Source organism: Corvus hawaiiensis, chromosome 1 (assembly GCF_020740725.1).
Source record: "Corvus hawaiiensis isolate bCorHaw1 chromosome 1, bCorHaw1.pri.cur, whole genome shotgun sequence".
NCBI classification, from domain to species: domain Eukaryota; kingdom Metazoa; phylum Chordata; class Aves; order Passeriformes; family Corvidae; genus Corvus; species Corvus hawaiiensis.
In genome coordinates, this window is record NC_063213.1 from 26,937,295 (window position 1) to 26,943,294 (window position 6,000).

Here is a 6,000-nt window from a genome sequence, read left to right on the forward strand (position 1 = left end):
CTAACTCCAGGGGAATGACTGTTCCTGTTGCCCAGAGTGGGCATAGGCAGCACACAGCCCCACTCCCAGCTGGCTCCATCCAACATTCCTTGCAGAGAAAGCCCACAGCCTGGAGATCACTCAGCAGCAGCATGAGGGATGGTGGCCTACCAAGGCAGTGGGGACCCACCACCTGGAGGCCAGGCGAAGGGCAAACAGGCCATAATGACCCACACTGCCACTGCCCTGCAGGGTGACTGAGCTGTACTGTGGTGTAATGGTGGCTGCAGCCATTCCTGAGCAAAACTGGTCACACTGAGTGGAGCTGCATGCTGCATTCAGAGCCTGCTGCCCTGCTCACCGGTTGTGAACTCCACTGCGGCAGTCACGTAGGCACATCCGCGCCGGGCAGGCAGAGAGGACTCTCGAGAGCCAGCAGGGAAGTAGAGGGCTGCTAGGGAATCCTGAATTACCCCGTTCTGGGAACAGATGGTGCTTCAGCTCTAGCAAAGTCAGCTCAGCAACCTTCACAAGCTCTGAATGCACCTGAAAAGACATAAAGATCTTCTCTCCCACAAGTGTTACTTGACTTCCTCAAACTGCAGATTCCCACCCTTGTGTCTGCTTTGAGCTAAGGGCTTATTCATGTGTTTAAAATAATACCGCTCCACCAAAGCAATATTTTCCTTTGCCCTATCAATTCCAGCTGCAGATTCCCATCCAGTCCCTGTTTTGAGTTACACTTCAATAAATATACTTGCAATTGAAATCATCTTTCCTTTTTGTCCTCCCCGCACTACAGATTCCCACACTGACCCCTCCTTCAAGCCACAATTAATACATAATTTATGTCTGAAATAAAAATCACCTCCTCCTCCTCCTGCCTTACCCATTCCAGCTGCAGTTTCCCATTGCCATCCCTGCTTTGAGCCATGATTAATACATATGTTTAAAATAAAATAATAAAAAAGTAATCTCTAGCCTCTGCTCCCCAGCTGCAGGCTCCCATTCCTATCTTATCCTCCATTTCCAGCCTGTGAGCTCTCCTAGTGTTACCTCCCAGTCAAAGAGGGAGCCTCCCCCTCATGGCAGCAATGGCCTCCGAGGCACTTCTTCGTGGATCACTTCCATCTCCTTCAAGGATCAAGCCCTACAGCGTGTGAGGGGGAGGTGGCCATAAGCCTTTCTTACATCACCGTCATTTTCAGCCACAAAGGAAAAAAAGTGCCATAAGTTAACAGTCACCAAAATAGGGAGCTGCCCATGAGAGACACGTGGGATTTTCTCTTCTCACTCTGTGAGGTTTTGCTGTTCTGCCCACTGACAATGACTTAAGCCTCTGCTTCAGTTCTGCCTCAGGAAAGACTTCCAATTGATTAAACAGAGCCTGAGTGACTGCGTGTCACTCAGGTGTGAGGTTTGGCCTTGCTGGGTAGCCCATAGCACTGGTTCCAGTGGATGATTCTCCCTGTGGAGCTGACAGAATCCTGGGCAGCAGTCAGCTCATAACCCCTTGTCCCCCTATCCTGTGTACATTTATTTACACAAAAATTCTTTCACAGGTGAAACTTACCAAAAGTGCTTTGTTACATCGAGAAAAAACCTGTCTGTCTTTGCCCTTCTTCAGCAAATAAAGCATCAGTAGTCTTTAGTGGGATGGAAAAGGGGCTACCACTGGTCCTGGCAGGAAGAGAGGACAGCCTGGAGTTCTTCACCATCAGACTCAGAGGAGTAGTTGCCAGGGTTGACTTCCTGAGTGCTATTCAGATGGGATCAAGGTTTGACGCTGGTTCCCCAGTTGTTTGGATATTTACCTGAAGTGACACCTGAAACCCCTCTCACTATCTGCATCTTCATATTTTTCTCTACTGTCTTCAGCAGACATTTTTGTTTGGAAAAGGTGAGGACAGAGAGAAAAGAGAAAGGACCAGGAAGGGCCTAGGGTGTATTTCCAGTCATGGAATGAAGATGAGATATCCTGGAACTTCAGTGCCTCCCAGGCCTCTGGTATAGCCAGTGTGTCTGTGCACAGTGGCTGTACAGAAAAAGCACAAGGCTGACAAAAAAGCTTTGTTCTGGACCAGGGCTGGGAGATTCCAGTGTGGGAAGTGTCGCTGCCATTCTCGCATCTGCTCCTCAGAGGGACTCATGCAGAAAGGGCAGGACATGGGGCACTCCCATCCTGACCCTGCTGCCTCTGGGACAGCCTGCTCTCATCATTCTTGTTAGCTCTAATTGCTTTTATTATGGATACTTGACCAATTTATTTCTGTTTTATTAAATAGTTTTCAGATGGTACAGTTAGCAGAAGTAGCAGCTTGTTAGCTGAAAGTAAATGTCCTCCCAAGAGAAGAAGCAGTGGGAGTTGGCACACGGACCATCAGCTAGGTGACTGTCCTTGTCTTGCACATGATGTATAATCTCATGTTCTCTTTACCTCAACCTATGTATTTAGCTCAGAAACTCATCAGGGAAGGGTTTATCTCCTTTTATGTTTCTTCACTATGCCTAGGACGTTAAGGCCTGAGTGCTAGTTTGGTACCTAGAAGTATTGCTATAAATTGCAAAATAGCAATTGTTCAAAATTACAGGAATTTGGGATTAAGTTTGGTTTGCTCATTAAAACAAATATCTAAAATCTAAATTCAAAATCCATCTGTTAATTGGCTTCTCTGCCAAGGAAAGTACTTTTCTTTATAGAAGTAACCTTGAGATGAAAACACTAGAAGGTATGTGGCAGCTGATTCTGCTTCAGATATATTTCTCACTGCACCTCCTGGGAACAGGGATCAGCTTTTTATTTCTTAAAGCTAAATCCAGAAAAATATCCTCTATTCCACTTGCCTCAGTGGACACTGAAGCCCCTTCTAGGCATGGAGGAGTGTTAACAGTCCTACCCTGCAAGCACACGAGACTTGCTCTTCTCCACGAAACCAAAGAGGGGAGGAATGGTGAGGAAGGAAGCAGCAGTGCTGGGAGGCTTGGTTGGGAACCCAGGAGAAGCACACTTTTTTTACTTAACTCATTAGTGAAGGCCTTTGAGACCTGTTCATGGAAAGTCCTGCAGAAAAGGCTGGCATTGTTAATTAAAGCTTTCATATCTTTCTTACTTGGTAGGAGATGAAATGCAGCTGAGAGTGCTTGCTGTCCCGACAGCTGTAAAGATGTTGGACCATGGTCCTGTACACGTTACCTGCCCTGCTTCTCAGCCACGCTTGTGTCAGCTTTCATTTCTGCATTCTGGGTTGAAAAGTTTCTGCGGTGCTTGTTTTAAATAGTGTCACTTGACTGAGAGCAGCAGCGACAAAGGATTAGCTGAGGTGTGCAGACCTGGTGAAGCATACCCACATATTACACAGCACTGCCCTCTCCAGCTGCTCACACCCTGACAAATTTGCCAAGCAAACCTGTTGGAACTCCTGCTTCAGCTGCTGGGCACAACTGTCTGGCAGGACCTGAACTCTGCATGTTGGATGGGACATCACCAAGAAGCAGGAGGGAAGTTCTGGCCCTGCACAGCTGGGTCCACACTCACAGGGTCTCACTAACAGGTACATTTCCCTCCTGCTCCCTGAAAAATTTGATTTGCAATTTTTCTTGAATGCAAGGGATGTATTCAGTCACATCAGTGTGCTGAGGACTGAGCAAGCTCAGCTGGTTTCTGCCTTGGTGGAAGGTATGTTAATAACGGGCACAGGGGACCCATAGAGCTCTGAGGACTGAGAAATCAGCTGTGGCTCATACTGAGTGTCGCTACTGCCATGAGTTCAGTCAATGTGCACTCAACAAGAATGATCACTTATATATTTAAATTTTGATAGCGTATGAAATGAAAGGGGGAAAAAAACAAAATGAAGTTAGGATTTAATAGCTGTTTTGTAGCTTTTGAGGCATTTATGAACACTTTGTGGATGATGGATAGTTCTGCAAATATGACTTTCTCAAGAAAATCAGTCCATTGTGCAGCTGTAATGAATCGTGATATACAGTAGTCCAAACGCTGCTTGCCAGCCAGCTACCTTAAGACAAGATGCTAAGGGAATATTTTTCTTGATTAGATAATGGGCTGGTTGAAATTCCTTCAGCTTTACTGAAACAGAAGTTAGCAATTTCAGACATATCAGATGATGCATCAATTTTCTGTAAACAGAAGACTGTGCAACCCACTTTATTGAAAAGGCCTTTATACTGTGCTAGATTTAATCTCTCAATTTGAGAAGCAGCCCCATGAAATAAGATGTTTGCATGCAAAATCTCCCAGATTTCCAATGGAAATATAAAACAAAGAAGAGCATGTTCCCTTGGGGACTGCACCTATCTTGGATTAGATTTTCTCTGATGTTTTGCATCATATTACCAATGGCTTCAGGGAAGTGAAACAGCAGTTTTCTTTCTTGAGAACAAAGGCTTGCAGAGTTAAAAAAAAAAGTTAATATATTTAAAGCACTTTTGGCCACTGTTCTTTTTATTACTCTGAGAATTCTGGACAAAAAAGGTATCTTACTGTATTATTTTATCATCTGTGTAAATGAAATTTGCATTTAAGGCTACAGCCTGTGAATTCTGTAAAGGAAAATGATTTCTAAATGAGCGATTTTTGTTTCCCATGAACATAGATGTTTTAACTTATTAGCACTGCTATGATAATACAGATATGGCTCCAAAACACACTGCAATCCTTAAAAGTATTTTCCTTTGTTTTTTTTTTTTTAACTCCATGGATTTTGGAAAAGATCCGATGGCCACGCATGCAGTGTATGTAAACTTTATAGAAAGTTTTGGAGACCCAGGGTCAGGACTGTTCTCCTACCCTAGATTTCAGTTCTGACACCTTCCCCTATTTGCGTGAGTATTTCCTTTGCTAGCTATATTTGGTATTAGATCAGTTGTAGGAGCACTCAGTGCAGTAGGTTTTGCTCGTCTGGTGTGTCCCGCTGGATGCAATAGGAAGGTGCCATGGGACAGAGCAGCACCAAGAACTTTCAGTTTTGTGCCTGTTTGGATCCAAGGGAAGCACTTTGCTTTTGCTTTGCTTAATCAATGTAGCAGATAGTTGTTATTATTACAAATTAATTAATAATTTAAAAATCCTCAATTATTGATAAATAATTTAAGAATGGGGGCTTTGTCTTCCCTGTTTGGCCAACGTGGATTAATAAAGCCTTTTGCAAAGAGGTAATTCTCTTTACACACTTCAGGTGGAAAGACACAATTTTGTCTTTAAAGCACTCAGTGTTGACCTGAGCATGCTTTAATCCTGAGGTGTTATAATGCTTTGTTATAAGTGCTATAATGCTAAATACTTAAAAAAGGCATTTTTAACAGATCATCCTTTTTTCTCAATAAGAGATGAGCAAGAGGTGCTATAATTTAAAAATAGATTAAATAAAACCCAAGAGAGTAGATTGTCTGGGAATTTATATTCAGCCTTTTTAGAATATTCAGTAACAGGGAACATGCCGTGATTTGGAAAAGTATCCAAGGGAAGATCAACACAGAAACAGCTTTTCTGCAGGAGGCTCATTTGATTGTGGAACTCGTGGTCGCAGAATGGTAAGAAAGCAAAGCAATGAGCAATTTGTTTTGGTTTTCTTCATTTTGCGGGGAAGTGAGGGGAGAAAATTGGTCATTGCTATGGTTGGCAAGAGTTTCTTGATTTCTGATTAAGGATATTTAAAACAAAACCAAGAGCTTGGGAATTATGTACCTACAATTCAACTTGTTATAAACAAACAGCTAATTCTTAGATCTGAGTAAACACCTCAAATATTTATATTAATCTGCAGGCAACCTCAAAAAATCATTGTCTGTATCTGCTGGTATAGAAGAAAACCCTAAATTAAATTGTACACTTTTATACTAGTGCTAAAAACAATTATGGTTTTACATTTTGACAAGTCAGCATTGACTTGAGAGGCTTCACCATATTCCCTCAAATTATTCTGAATCAAACAAACCAGATTGTAGACACAACACTAGTAACCTCTCTGAAAAAATGGTATGAAATACCTTCCTGGAAGT